The sequence below is a fragment of the Suricata suricatta genome, chromosome 1 (assembly GCF_006229205.1).
Source record: "Suricata suricatta isolate VVHF042 chromosome 1, meerkat_22Aug2017_6uvM2_HiC, whole genome shotgun sequence".
NCBI lineage: Eukaryota > Metazoa > Chordata > Mammalia > Carnivora > Herpestidae > Suricata > Suricata suricatta.
The window spans coordinates 178,146,793-178,163,130 of NC_043700.1; the positions used below are offsets into that span (position 1 = coordinate 178,146,793).

The 16,338-nt window shown below is 39.7% G+C and overlaps 1 protein-coding gene and 1 long non-coding RNA gene across 3 annotated transcripts in view; both read left to right on the forward strand.

Annotated features, from left to right (window-relative positions):
* Window positions 1-16,338, forward strand: part of KCNIP4 (potassium voltage-gated channel interacting protein 4) — a 1,120,978-nt gene that overhangs the window by 417,830 nt on the left and 686,810 nt on the right. The window lies entirely within an intron of this gene.
* Window positions 8,532-12,212, forward strand: LOC115298963. Its single transcript, XR_003911913.1, has 3 exons — window positions 8,532-8,912; window positions 10,592-10,666; window positions 12,161-12,212. It is a non-coding gene; the product is annotated as an uncharacterized LOC115298963 (long non-coding RNA).

The window sequence follows — 16,338 nt, forward strand, 5'->3', positions numbered from 1 at the left end:
GGAGAGACTGACCTTTAGACCTAGTTTAGAGGGGAAACTTAAAGCCTGTCATGGCGTCTGCTAGGTTCAGACTCCTGTTCTTACATTCCCCCCTCTGTCTTGTGACTGACCCAATCCTGGGTCAGCTGAGTTACCATTGTACCCCTAAAGCCTGGCATAGCCCTCCTTGGTGTAAGGCGGAATTTCTTACCCTGCAAAGGGCATAGGAAAGGAGAACTACCCAATTTCTGCCAGTCTCCATGGTTAATTTGGTAAGGGTCTCTTTTAGGGTTTCTAATATCTGGTGCTGTCTGGTTTACAAAAGTAAGAATGACAGCCAATTTGTTTCCTCAGTTTTCAGGATCCTTGGGCGTATAAGTGCAATACGCCTTTATGATTCTAACCTTAGCCATATTGGTGGGGCCGTCTAGCGGCCACTTGAGGACCCCCCCATTAGAGTCTGGCGTTAAAGGAGTAGGCTCCCCTTACCTTTTGCCGTGTTGAAATCCCATGCCTAGATCAGAGGCAATTAATACCAACAGAACATCCTATCAGGAACTTTTGCTGTCCCCAGCTTTCTGGGGCAACATTTGCCAGTCTGATGGCAAAGAGGCAGGACAGTTTATTTTACTGGACCGATGATTCCTCAGGCTTCTGCCATGCTAGACCAGCCAGCTTCCGGGGTGTGGCTGGAGCAGGGCTGGAGATCCTGGAGTCAGAGTCTTTTTGAAGATCAGTTCAAGCTGATCGACTGGATCTGGATCCCCTCACCAGGTCAAGGGTTCTTCTGAGTTGGCTCACTTAACGCCAGAGAGGTACCTGAGACTTTTATAGGGGCTGACCCCCATCTTTAAATATCATCCTCACAGACTAACAAGCCTGAGATCCAACAACAAATATTCAAAGACACTCAGAACTAGAATAACATTTACAGTAGTGTTTTGCTGAAGGATCCCAAAGGCAAATAAGATCCTATATTGCCACTATGGTTAAATAAATATAGTGTTCAGATTTGTAACAATTTGTAATTCTATTTAGGATGTGCTTTGTAATTTCCTAAGGTTTTAACAAATTTCCAAGTATTCAAATGGTAGAAAAGTCTTTTGACCAATTAGGCCTTTTCATTTAGGAGGCCAAGTTACCTAAAAAAATCACTTCTATATTTTTAAAATTATTTTTAATTAGTAGTGTGGCTGTTAGAAAAAAACCTCAATTACATACCTAGTTTGCCTTCCTAGAAGACAGTGCTAACTTAGAGACTTAATTGGGTGGTTTTGTCCAGGTAGGTCATTTGGTAAAAGCATGTGGGTAAAGAAATTGATGTCAACATATTTAAATTTGTTCAAAAGAACATATGATATCATAAGTAGAGGTGGCTAGAGTGAATATACCCAGTTTTTTTTCTATTTAAATTCATGATCACAGGGAATTAATGGTGTTTGCAGATTTATTTCCTAGTAAAGTACCTATATTTGACTTCACTAGGTGCCAGGCATGTTTTAAAGAACTCTGTGAGCATTTACTCACTCAATTCCCACAAAAAGTTCTATGGGGCAATTACTGTTATTTTCTTAATATCATAAAAAACAGGGTGAGGTCCATGGAAATGAAGCCCTGTCCAAGGTCACATAACTATCAACAGATAAAGTCAGGATTTGAAGACACTGCATTGTTATCCTACCGAATAGAAAATGTGGATGAAAAACTAAAAGCACATTGGTCATAGGAAAACCATTTTTAGTATGTCTACCCTTGAAGGTAGAAAGTAGTCACAGATTGTTGCTAAATTTTTCGCTGTCCCATTCTTATCAAGTAAATTCAGATGTGTTAGGTAGTAATGTGGTCATTTTTAAATACTTTGTTTCAGTTTGGCCATTTAACATCTCTTGCAGTGAGGAGACACCAAGATAAATAAGACACATGACTTTCCTTCCAGGCATCCAGAAATTGGATCTATAAACACATAATATATGCATATGAAATATGTACAATGATGGCCTTGGAGGAGATGGCATTTAACCAGGATTTTAAAGGAAAAATAGGTACGTCAGGCAGAAGAATTGAGAAGGGACAATCCGGGTCGAGTTATATACTCATGAAACAGCATGGCACATGCAGAATGGCAGACACAGTGCAATATCGCTTGAGTTTAATATTGTGGGGAGAGGGAAGGGTGTTAGTCCAATGGGACAGTCATGAAGGTCTTTGACACCCCCATACTGAACTCAGAACTGTGCTGGCGTGATGACCCGAGGAAGAGAAAATGATTTTGAATAGGAGATGATAGGTTCCGAGTTTGGTTTGATCTATTTCTCTTTCTTTGCTTTAATGTTGCAATTTTATGTGATGAGATAGATGCCCTGGGGAAGGAAATCTGTGAGACCACAGTCACAGAAGTAGTTCAAGAACGTGTCTCTCTAAACTTTGAATGCTCTTTGGGCCTTGTGAAGATCAAATGAATCCATATGTATGACACAGCTTTGAAAATAGCCCAGTGCCCTGTAGTGTATGATTGTAGTCAGCTTGGAGCTGAATCAGTCAGGTTATTTAAAGGTCTGGAGCATAGTTATTTAAAATTAAAAAAAAAACACACTTTTGGATGCTCTTTTTATTTGTTACGATAGTGAATATTTTTTAAAGTTTTATTGGCTAAGTTACAATGCAGGCGGTAGTTCATTTTCTATGAGGATTTTTGAGGCAACAATAGACTAGTACATTGATTCTGACTAAGACGAATGGCAAATTTGGTAAAATGATTCAAATGCATATATGTACGCAGACTATGACTAATTGAAGGTTGGTCTTGTTCATGGCTCTTTTTTTTTTTAATAGTTTATTGTCAAATTGGTTTCCATACAACACCCAGTGCTCTTCCCCACAAGTGCCCTCCTCCATCACCACCACCTCTCTTCCCCCCTCCCCCTTCCCCTTCAACCCTCAGTTCGTTTTCAGCATTCAATAGTCTCTCAAGTTTTGCATTCCGCTCTCTCCCCAACTCTCTTTCCCTCTTCCCCTCCCTCTGGTCTTCCATTAGGTTTCTCCTGTTTTCCTGTTAAACCTATGAGTGCAAACATATGGTATCTGTCCTTCTCTGCCTGACTTATTTCGCTTAGCATGACACCCTCAAGGTCCATCCACTTTCCTACAAATGGCCATATTTCATTCTTCCTCATTGCCATGCAGTACTCCATTGTGTATATATACCACATCTTCTTGATCCACTCATCAGGAGATGGACATTTAGGCTTTTTCCATGTTTTGACTATTGTTGACATTGCTGCTATGAACATTGGGGTACATATGCTCTTATGCATCAGCACTTCTGTATCTCATTAATAAATACCTTAATAAATTTCATAGGTTTTTGTCTGATAATATCCTATGAGACTTCCCTGGTCCTTTTAATCTCTATTGAGAAATGAGAAAGACTCAGCATAGAGTGTCCTCAAATAGAGTAATAGGTCAATTAGCCTCTCTAAAGAAAGACCCCCAGTTGAGACCAACACCTCAGAGACACAGGTCTCTGATTCCATCATCACAGCTGTGTTGACCCAGGGCTGCGAATAAACAGGTGCAGTGTCTGATGGTGGTTGGACTAAGTCACCTCAGTGAAGCTTAAAATGCACATCTTTGAGTCCTATAGAGCCAGATAATGAGAGTCTGTGGAGGTGGGGCATGAGAACTGGTATTTTTAACAAACATCCTTGATGATTTGAATCTTTATGACAGTTTGAGAGGCTTAGGATCAGACTGTGGTTTACAGATAGTCAGTGGAATTGATCTATGGAATTCTCACTGATCTATGGGATTCTCACTAACTACTTTTCCAGAGATCAGGAGCTGTGAGCCATAGCTAATATAGCTTCTCCTTCAGCAAACTGCTGGCATGAAATTTGAAGCCTAGCACAGCCAATGCTGTTCTGATTTCATCTTGCAGTCTGATTTCATATTGTCTCGGCATCCTAGGGAGTTAAAGTGAATCGTCTTCCTGCAGACTTGCTCCATGGCCATTTGGCAAGTCTTTTCGTCAGTCACTTCCCTGCCACAAAAGAAAAGAAAAGTGTTAAGAGATTATACCTTAAAATTTCTCGTCACAAGAAAAAAAAAATGGTAACCATGTGTAGTGATGGATGTTAACTAGATTTATTTCAGTGATCATTTGTTAATTAAATATATATATATATGATTATTTCATGGTCATTTCACAATGTTCTATATATATAATAATTTTATATATAATATATAATTCTATATATACATAATAATTATTTTGTATACATGAAACTAATGTAACATGTCAAACATATCTCACTGGGGGAAAAAAAGAAGCAAGAAAAAAAAAAGAGAGGCTTTCTTTTCTTCCTTGGAAAAATTCGAGTCACTTAGTATATATTCTGGAAAGGATATAAAAGTGATTTCAGCACATGATTTGAAATGAACAATTCATGTAACTTTGCAGTGTACCGGTAAGTGAATGGATCTGATCCATTCTGCATGCTGGATACTTCCAGTGTGAAATATACCAGAATCTTTTTAATTATAACAATCATTGCTACTGTACAATTCATGATTTGTTAGGGTGACTGAGGTGTATGATGTCAGTTTTATTTGCATTTTAACTTCAGAGAATTACAGATGATACAACTTGTGTGTTTGTTTTGAATCTCCCTCTCCACCGGCACCCCAAAAAGCTAATTGTAATGATTGCTCTATACAGAGGGAAGGAATAATTAAGGAGGATGTGGCTAAAGGAGACAATATTTGAGGCAAGACAATATTGGAAAGATCATTTCTGGAGAAAAATATAGGTGTAAAGTTACAACTCAATTTACATTTTGCCTGTTTTCTTTCCCACCAAATATAATCTTCTTTAAGGAAATGAGACACAGAAACAGCATACCTTTTTTTTTTTTTTTTTTTTTTTTTTTTTTTTTTTTTTTTTTTTTTTAGTGTCAGATTAAACCCAAATTAAGACAGTGGACTGGAATTTTATCACATTAAATAAGTCCAGGTCTCTTGACCACATTAATCTCATGCCACTAGTATGTGTGATTGTAAAATCATTTCCAATAATAAAAGATTTATCCAGAAAAACTGCTAAGAATAGATTCCACAAATTACAGGTATACGTTTTTCACAGTAAAAAATTAGAATGCATCAGCAGCTCTGGGATTTTACATGGGGACCCGAGGACCTCTTCGGTCAAACTGAGGGTTATGGTTAAGTCCTGTACTACGTGCAAAATATAGTCAGGTTTGTACAATTTAAATTATGCCAGCTTTCAAGTCCTTTCCATAGAAAAACGACTTCTCTTGTTAAAGGTAAAACTCACAGTTCTGATTTAATAATTTATTCATGAAAAAGACAATACTGGAGAAAAGCAGTAATGACATGTCAATGAAAGAACTTCCTAGGCAAAATTTTAGAGAAAGGAAGGAGTATCGTGGATTCAGAGACTTTGAAGAAACAACCTTCGTTTAATCAGAAGATATGAGTGAAACAAAATAATAAACCTTGAAAAAAACCTTTCTTCCCACCCAAAAATTGAGACCCTGTTTATGTCTTCTTAGGAAAAAGTCTGACAATGACAAAGTGTTGTTTGATCATTTCTTTTATAATCATGTGGTTTCAATTCATTTAGGTAAGAGCTAACCTATTTTTGTGTCTGGTGATTAATTCTTTCATAAAAAAGAGGACTGCCCCCTCACTCCAGTTTTCTTACTCTAAACCGGGATGTTAATTAGGGGGAAATGCTAATTCCATTTTCAACATATATCAGACCTTGAAATAGAGTTGAGTGTGCCCTGTTTTCAGCTTCATCTTGATAGTAAAGGGATTTGAGCTACTATGGTGTTATAATTTTCATACAGAGAATATGTCCTTTATGCTGCTTTCCTAATTTTGAAATTTAGTTTGGAGATCCAGGGAGAATTGGGTAGATTCCATACTTAGAATCTTCAGCAAGCCTTCTGCCTTAGGTTGCAGTGTGTATATGTGTGTGGAGCGTGTACATTATATAAAATTCTCTCTCTCATCTATCTATGTATCTTTCTAGAGAGACAGAGTACCAGAGAGAGAGAGACAGAAAGACAAATTGTTTTTAAATTTTCAGCAAGTGAGAAGTTGAACCTAGCATATGAGAAAGGGGGTGCATTGCAAATTCTGGAATAATGCTGATAGCAATATTTAAGCTTATTTAATCTAGATGTTCATAGACAAAAGGTCTACATGGTATTGGATGTAGACCTCCTCTCCTTGGAAAGCACATTTGTGCATTTGCAAAATGTGAGATTTGAGGGTCACAGTACTTAAACTTAACTGAAGCAGAGTTGAAGATCATTGTCATCGAGGCTGGGAGGGGGGTTAAAAACTTTGTTCGTTTCAGCAGACTGGTTTTCCCACCCCCATTTCTTTTCTAAATGGGAAATTAGAGAAACTTTAACATGGAAAGTTCATGAATGGAGAAATTGAGACATCTGGGACCTGAATGAGAAGATGGTGAATGTGATGGTGAAGGCTTTTCATTCAAGTAAAACCAAGGAGACAGACTCAAGGTAAGAGTGTGGTGCCCATTCCCAAATGGGATTTCTATAGATTTGTTCTTACAAGTGCGAAGCCATGAAAGTTGTTTTTTTTTGTTTGTTTTGTCTTGTTTGTTTGTTTGTTTTTTTTTTTGGTAGATTGTTTAAACTGTGATATGCACAAGTTAGGGCAAGGGTGTGTGTGTGTGTGTGTGTGTGTGTGTGTGTGTGTGTATCAGAGCAAGAAGGATTGAGGAGCAAATCAGTCAACTGAGAGTGATGTAAGGCAGTGAGGCTGTTGTCATTCTAAATATCTTTTACACTTACTGCCACTGACTCAGACAGAATTTCATGATTAACTGTAGAATTCTAACATCTTGGGAAGACACGAGAATATGAGGTTGTGTGGTAAGAATGTAAGGAATGCAAAAATAGACTGAATATAAGAAATGAAGAAGTTACAGATGAGAAGTCTTGCCTAAATGTTATGCCCTCATTTGCATTCATGTGCCTCAAAGACTTTTCTTTACTGGGAATGATATGAACAAAGCATTGGACACAAGAATGAAGAAGATGAAGCTGAGAGAAATGAGAATCATCATGCATGTTGACAACGGGGCCAAAGATGTGACTAGTGTCATCATCATTTGAGAGTCATGATATAATTTTCAGCTTTACACAGTCAGCAGTTCTAACCTAGATTCTGCAGACTTAACAGGTTTTAATTTTGTCAAGATCTCAAGTGAAATTTGAAGCCCAGATAATCAGTTTAGATGAAGACTTACTGGCCTTTTACATAGGATTCTTGATAGTAATTTCACTGATGAGTTGAGATAGAAGAAACACTAACACACTCTTTATTTCCTAGATTTCTTCTCCACACATTGAGGCAGGATTTAATACTGTGATAAACTTATAAATCTCTACTAACTTAGTGCCCTTATACTTACATGCACTTTATAGTAACTTAAGAGTAATGATTGAATTTTTTATCTGCTCCATATACTATGTTTAATTTAATCCTTCTGAGAGTGGTTAATGCTTTTTGTTTGTTGTGTTTCTTGTTTAATGAATGTGAAATGTTTTTTTAATGTTAATTTACTTTTTGAGAGACAGAGAGACAGAGTGTGAGCAGGGGAGGGGCAGACAGAAAGGGAGACACAGAATCCGAAGCAGGCTCCAGGCTCTGAGCTGTCAGCCCAGAGCCTGATGCAGGGCTCAAACTCATGAGCTGTGAGATCATGAACTGAGCTGAAGTCAGATACCTAATGGACTGAGACACCCAGTTGCTGCAGTGAATGTGAAATGTTGAGTTAATTGCCCTGTATATTTTGAAAATGTACATCAATACAAATCAGTGGGACTAAGTGATTTTAGTAAAATAAAAACCCATCCTATGTCACAGTACCTTTGCTCACTGAGCTGATCTTCTCCTTGGCTTGTGAATTCTGGTTGCTTCTTGAAAAGATGTAGGAGATTAGGTGAGGTCAGCAACAGGTGGGTCTCTTGATGCCCCCGGGAGGATGTGCTACAAGAGAACTTCAATAGAGTCTCCCTATTCAAGTGAGTAACGGACACAGCTCTGCCTATGAGCTCAGAAAGTGGTGTTGATCTTTCTCTTTCCTTCATGTTAGGTGGTACTGTTGTGCCCAAGTTTTTAAAATCACCCCCAAACGCCCCAAAACAAACACCAGAGACTGCTAGGGAGACCGAGTCACACCTGCAAAAGCAAAGGGCCTTTATTACAAGCTTAAGCTCGGGCTCACAGTCTCCACCCAACCCGCTGGCCACGTGGAGAGAGCCCCAAACAAAGGCAGGGCAGGGCCTTTTATGCCTTTGGGAGGGGGAGTTACAGGAAATGATGACAGGTGTACAGTGATCCAATCCCTGCCCCCCCCATCAACACTGGCAGTTGTGGGAGCCAGTCACACCATCTGGAGCACTGACCAATCAGAGTGGGCCCAGGACTCCCCACGTCGGGTGTGACTAGGCCCGCCTCTAGAAAGGTCAAGGGTAACGGCTGGCCTTCCCCGATTGGGCGCCTCAGGAGTTGTCCCTCCTTAATGCGCGCCCTTTCAGGAGAAGCCGGCGCCTTCCCCATTAAGTAAAGGGGAAGGCTGGATCGGACCTGCCGCTGGCAGGGGAACGCCCCCCCCATGGCCGCCTGGCGCATCTCCACCGTGGAGGTGCGCCTCGACCGGCTCCGGGAAAGTTGGGACGGCCCAGTGGTGAGGGCCTGATTGGACCTGCATTCTTACAGTACTTTTGCCAATAGGCTTGAATATCTTATTTAAGCCATTTGACTAGTAAAGCATACTGAGCATTGTGAGTCTGTGTGCAGCCTGCTCAGTAGAAGGGATTACACAAAGGAGCCCCTCTCTTGGAGAGGTGAGGGGTAACAGCCATCAAGAGGTATGTCTCTTTCTCTCCAAGTAACCGAGTAACTAAGGCTCAGGGAACTACTTTAAGATGAAGATGGTTTCAGAAACCAGTACCCAGGCTATTTGACTCCCTAGTCAGTTTTCTCTCCTATACACACCTCAAATGAAGGTGATAAAAGTTATATCTTGGTAGTTTCCATGATGATCTCCTAGAAGCAGGTGTTTCCAAGATGAACACAAAGGCAGAACACTCTTTAGAAACGTTGCATAGAAATTGGACACTTAAATACCTATTGGTTGGTTTTATTTGCTGTTGTAGTTGTAGCTTTTGTGGTTTGATTCTTGCATGTTGGGGTTTAAAAAGGAACCCAATATTAGTGACATTGTATAGTTTATGAAGTTGAATTTCTGATTATCTCAAGTTTTACTAACTTGTGAATTACCATCTGTGTTCCTGAATATTTTGTTTTCCAAAAATTTGAGACTAGGCTCTGTTTTGTGAATATTCATTTGTGTGTGTGTTTGTGTGTGTACGTGTGTGTGTGTGTTTGCACACACATGATATAGAAAGAAGTTGTAACTTGGAAGATAAATAAAAGTAGTGGTTACATTTGTAAACTCTTAAACCAAAGTACTTATGCATACATTATTATGTTCTATTTCAAAGTGACTGTATAATCATCAGTTTTAATAAGTTTTCTGAAAATGAAAAAGCTCCCTTACACTGCCCATATGCTCGGAGAGTCCATCTGTACCCAAAAATGTAAGATTCCTTATACCCTATCTATGTTATTTTCCACCGTATAGAAACTTATATCTCATGGATTTGTCAAATAAATATCTATTAGAGATTTATGTGGAGAAAAAAAAAAGTACCTTATTTGAGTTCTTTTTTTCTCAATGAATTGATCTTCCCATCACTGTGCTATTACATAGTTTTATTGTCTTTGAATTATTATGTGATATTTCCAAGACTTTTAAATAATATATGCAAAAGGAAATTTAATAAGGAAAATTATATTATGTAGCCTTTTTAACAAATTTTTTTATGTCTTTTATTTATTTTTGAGAGACAGAGAGAGACAGCACGAGCAGGGGAGGGTCAGAGAGAGAGAGGGAGACACAGAATCCGAAGCAGGCTCCAGGCTCTGAGCTAGCTGTCAGCACAGAGCCCGACGCGGGTCTCGAACCCATGAACTGTGAGATCATGACCTGAGCCGAAGCCGGCCGCTTAACCGACTGAGCCACCCAGGCACCCCTATGTAGCCTTATAAGTAAGCCAGCCCTCACATCCTTGTGGAAGCAGTGAGTGTGTTGCTTTGGTGGTCATGGAAACTAACTGCCCCGTTCTTGGTTTTGAGTTTGACAGTTTGGTGTTGGTATGTGTTTTCTTGTGCATCAGAGTCACTGTTTGCTTTTTTGTTATTTTGTGTGCTGTCAGCCCTCACTTGTCAGGAGACAATAACTAAGCAAAAGTGTTTATTTAGGATCAAAGAATTGCAACTTGGGATACACATATTCGGGTAGCAACCCAAATACTCTCCTGATAGGGAGCAAAAGTCAGGGCTCTCTAAAGAGAACAGGAATGCTTGTATACATTGTTTACAAAGACACTATGGGTGTTGGTTGCCAGAAAACTATTCCTGGATAAATGTGATTGGTTGTTGGGGTTGTCACTAAGCAAAAGTTTGTTACTGTAACAAATTGCAGGTGTTCCCGAGGAGTCCTTGGATTATTTGTGGTTTGGCCCCGTTCAAGTTCAAGAAGAGTTCATGGCTCCACCTGGTGAGGCACCACCTTCCTCCCTAATGGCTTCCCCACTGCATTTTAAAAGCCCTCAACATAAGTGAGCCTGTTTTATTTTCCCTTTCACAGCACAGTGCACTGCCTTGTGAGACACAGGTGTGTGATTCACGTTAGCAGCACGGTTGCCACCCAACTCCAGCTTCTGACACCTGTGTGCACAGTTGCTGTTCCAGAGAAGAAGCTAACCCCAAGTGTTGATTAACCTGGTTTTGCTGTCAGTTGCTGTGCCTTCAAATTGTTGTCATAAGAGATTGAGAAGTGAAAATGTACTATCCATTGAGGGGCTTGCCCAATATCCTGTTTGAACCTGACTGGTCTACTTTAGATAAATGAGAAGTAATCTGTTCCACATGCCCTTTAGAGGAAGAGTGGACATTATCCTCCGGGCAATGGGACACTATTGAAATATTATGAGACTGGAACCACAATAATCAGTTTGGCACTTAGAAAACCAACCAGGCTGCACGGAGTTGAGAAGACTGAAGTAGGCTGAGCCTGGAGGCAGGGAAAGCAGTCACACTGGCTCAGTCAAGAGCAGATAGCCCAGATCAAGATGAAAATGGTGGCTCTGGTTTGGGGAAGGCTGGGTTCTGCCTTATGTCCAGAGTTGTGCTGGGCCATTTGCTCTACTCAGTGCTTGAGAAGCCGCATGCTTGTGTCTCTAGGCAGACTTGTCCCACTGGACCTGGCAACAAGAACAGGAAGTAGTTGAGTCACTCCTGTCACAAGCCCCTGGTTTGGTCTCAGGTTTTTCTTTGATTCTCACCAACCCAGGGCAGCAGCAGCAGCACATCCCTTCTCCTTTGCTCTGATCACCGGGAGTTCCCATTCCTAGTCTCCTGAGCTCCTTCTGTAGGTGTAAACATCCATTTCAGTTGAATCCAAAGTTCTTGGATGTCGTGGTGATATAAAAGACATGTTTTCTTACTTGCTCATTTTTTGTTATGTCTTGACAATAGTTTTTTGTTCCTTTTGTTCTAGCTTATAACATACAAAAGCATTAATTTATCTTAGAAGTGTGTCTCAAAGACTGGCCCTTCGGAAAATACAAAGGGGATGTAGACTTCTGAATTGTGTAGGGATACAGTCTGCATCAGAAAAAGTAAAAAAAAAAAAAAAGTCCGTGTTTAACAGGGTTACTTCTCATAATTCTCATCACAGAATCCTGAAGCTCCCCATCATCTGTTATCATTTGGAGTCTTCTCACCCTAAGCTTGTTTCCATATTCAGGTTTGATCCAATATTCTGCCCTCCAACCTCACTTAGTCTTCCACGGTGTCCACGGGATTGCAGAGCCGGTCTCTGGAAAAATCCCTTCAGTTCACAATGCTCTTCTGCCTTCCCCTTCAGTCTTCTTAGATGGCGCGGTTCTCCGCTCCTCTTTCCCGATACTGCAGAGCCAGTTAGAGTGCTTTCCTTCACCTTAGTTTCTGCTCTCAAATTTTGTCCCCTTTTCCTTCCACAAAACCTCAGCTGCTTTGGGATGCTTGTGAGTCGAACTGTCTCTCTCCAAGTGTTGAGATCCTGACCTTGCTGAAGAAGGCCTCTTCAACTCTAGGAAAAGCAATTCGTAGTGTCCGCGTGGAGGCTTTCTACTACAGAACTGCCTAAGAAGGGTACAGGAGACAGCGGCTGGCTGCAGGGCCCAATGGGTGCTTGGTGCTGCAGATATCATGTGTACTGTGTGTAATTCTGTCCAGGAAGCGCCCCAGAACCAGGGAGGAAACTCCCTTCTCCTATAATGCCTCTCGTGTGCCCTCCATTGACAGAGCTTAACATCTGGCCCCTGGCAATGAAATAATATGTAGGCTTTTATTCATTTTTTATGTCTTACGAAACTCTGTTGGGATTTTTAATTTTTTTTTTTTACCTTTTTAAAGTTTATTTCTTTTGAGAAAGAGAGAGCATGTACATGAATGAGCAGGGGAGGGGCAGAGAGCGAGAGGAAGAGAGAGAGAGAGAGAGAGAGAGAGAGAGAGAATCCCTACCAGACCACACTGTCAGTGCAGAGCCCTACATGGGGCTCAAACTCATGAAACCTGAGCCAAAATCAAGAATTAACACTTAACTCACTGAGCCACCCAGGTACCCTGGGTTTTGTTTTGTTTTTTTTAAAGAAGATTTTCAGGGGCATCTGCGTGTCTTAGTCGGTTAAGCATTGGATTCTTGACTTTTGTTCAGGCCAAGATATCACCAATTGTGGATATGGGCCCTGCATTAGGCTCTGCACTGACGGTTTGGAGCCTGCTGGGGATTCTCTCTTTATCTTTCTCTTCCTTTCTTCTGCTCATGTTCTCCCTTAAAGAATTTTTAAAATGCTTTTAAGATTTGTGGTTACTCCTAAATACTTAAATTTTGTTATTAATATTGATGGTGGTAAACTTTTGCTTTTGATATTCCCCCTCCCCCACCATTGTATTTTCTGTTTTTTTGTCATTGGTATTTAGGAGACCATTGTTCTTTTAAAGTCAATCCCATATAACTTTTAATATATTTCTAGTTAATTATCCTAGAAGAGAGCTTCTACTCCAATCTTTCTTTCTTCAAGTAAATAAAAATCAAGTTGATACTATCCCTCTTTTTACAGATGACCAAGAAGAAGCCCAGGATGCTAAATGACATCCCCACTGTTACTAGCCCAAACCTGTGAGGTCAAGAGAATGGGTATATTTCAACAAAAATTCTCTTTTAAGTACATTCAATACCTACATAAAATTAAAAATATCTTGCAAAGCAAAATCAAAAACAAACAAAAAGACCATTTTCCATATATCCTATGCCCTCAAATATTTCACATAGAATTAGGCAAAAATTAAATTAACTATTCAAAAACTAAACTGTAGTCAGCTAAGAAATTGAAAAAATCTCACTAACCTTATCAAAGTTCATTTTTTTTTCTCCCAATCAGAGAACTTTGGGATGTCACATCTTTTTTCATCCAGTCTGCAAAGATGTTGCAAAATCTCATTGTTTATACAGTTCAGCTCATTCTATGAACAGTTAGGGAATAAAAGCTCCCGGTGATAAAAGTTGCCCATGTTCCGAGTATACAGAAAGCTAGTGACATCTTTTAATTAGAGGACAGACTCAGAATATCTACCCTCCAGTTCTTTGCAACACCAAAGCAATTTCTAAAGATGGAATTATCTGCAGAGAAGTACAATGCCGTTAAATGTGTTCATGATACCTCATGAAGAAATTAGAGTACAACAGAAATAATATAATTCCTTAGCTATATGTCTCTGGAAAATAAAGATGTAAGATGCTGGCTAGCTACTTGTTAATAAGATTATAGAATAATAGGATTAATTAAGTGCCCTAATATAATTTATTTTTTAATCATCAATTCTAGTTCTTGCAGTTAGATTACTGAATTAGTTATGATTGCAGTGATTCAGGTTTAAAAAAAAATCATTGGAAAAACCAACATGCCAAAGGCCCACCTTCTGAATCAACAGGAAGGGCATTGCTTTAGTGCTGGAGGGAGGGGGGTGTTTTTGTTTACTTGTTTTTAAAACTCTTTTCATAAACCTTCAGTGTCTGGGATTCTCTCTTTTCCTTTGTTCTATTTATTCACCATGTATGTACTGGGTTACTGCTTCTTGCAAGCATGTGCCAAGTGTTGATGATCAAAAGGAACTTGTGGGCCTTGTCCTTACAGACCTCACTCTCTTGCTTGCAAGCATGTGAACAAATATTTACAATAGTGATGAGAGCATTCTGTGAGCTCTGCATGAGGAACCCCTCTCTAGGGCCTCAGAGGCTTCTTGGGAAAGAGCTTTGTGTTGGATCCTGAAGGACATTACTCCATGCTTAAGTTTAGCCAAATACTCTTAATTTCTTATTCATTTTATTAAATTCATGTTTAGACTTTTCTTCATAGAATCTATGTAAAATCCCCAAGATAAAGGACTGGGGAGACCCTGTACCTAGGGAACATCAATTCTTTCCCTGTCATAGATGCTGAGATCCCAACCCTTTGGCCCTTCTCACTTGATTTTCATTACCTCTCCAACCTCTGTTTAACTGATTGCTAGCTTTTTACTTGTCTCTACTTTCTAGAATCTGTATTCTCCTGGTATAGGTTTATTTACTCACTGCCAACACTCATGCTTTTTGTGTATTTCTTAATTCCTGGTACTGCCATACATGCATACTGGAATTGAACAGTCACATAAACAGATAGTGGGTAGGAGAGCCAAGTTACTTACTTTTGAGTGAGAAGTTATAAATGCAAAGGGAGGAGACTAGACTAATTTATGTGGTAGTGAATTAGAGCTAAACATATCAGCATAAACGCCTCTTTAGCTCCATATAGGTACAGGCAGTTAAATGTAGAAATATCCGTATATATGGGGGTACACACAGGTTAGTACCCAGACATGTCAGCCAAGAGGTTCTGGAATCAGCAGTGCCCCAGCAGCAGTGAGCACACCTAGTGCCTAGATTTTGGTAATCAATACCATTCTTCAATAAAAGAAACCAGGGATCCTTGGAGAAATAGTTGATCCTAGGACTGAGAGAGAACATGAACAATATGAGTTTGAAAGTAAGGAAGTACTAAATTAAAAACATAAGTCAAAAATACTAAATTAAGAAAACACAGCAATGTCCAAGGGACAAGGAAACCAATTGAGTTAAATTCCAGTGGTCAAAGCTGCAATTGTTTGACCAGAAAAATAAGGTGGTAGTTTTATTACAATCCAAAATATAAAATAAATATTCATAATTTCATGCTGAAGTAAATAAATAATTAAATAAATTAATGAGGGGTGATAGGAAAGTGTCCATGTGGAAAAATTCCAAATAATTTTTAAAAAAAAATTTTACTGTTCATTTATTTTTGAGAGAGACAGACAGAAGAGTGTGAGCAAGGGAGTGGTAGAGAGAGCTAGAGACCCAGAATCTGAAGCAGGCTCCAGGCTCTGAGCTGTCGGCACAGAGCCAGATGTGGGGCTCAAACCCACGAGCTATGAGATCATGACCTGAGCCAAAGTTGGACACCCAACCAACTGAGCCACCCAGGCTCCCTCCGAATATTTTTTGTAGATTCTTTGGTGTCATGGAGATGGACTACATATAGTAACTTCCTTCTAAAGAGCACAGTGTGGAAAAGGAGAAAAAAAAAAGAATAACTTTACACCTAAGAAGCCCACCAAACACTACCTCCGCCAGGTGATCAAGGTTATCATCAACAGTGATACAGTATGCATCCTTAATATGATATAATTAAAATGGCACTTTACCTCTGTGATCTTCCTGCAGAGGAAAATCTATAACCCTGGTCTAATCATGAGAAAAATACATGACAAGTCCCAATTGAGAGGCATTGTGCAAAATACCTGACCAGTGCTCTCAAAAATAGACAAGGTATCAAAAATAAGGAAAGTCTAGGAAACTTTCACAGTCCAGAGGAGGCCTAAGCAGACATGACAACCAAATGTAATTTGCTATCTTCAGTGGGATTCAGCTCTAGAGAAGTAAAGAAGTCTGAATAATGTACGGACTTTAGTTAATAAATATGTATCGGTGCTGTAATAAATGTGCCAAAGTAATAAGATGTTAATAATGGGAAACTGGTGTACCCTATATTGCAGGGGACCAGCCCATGCACCAGAGTCCAAGGGTCTCTGAGTAGGGGGTTGGTGTCA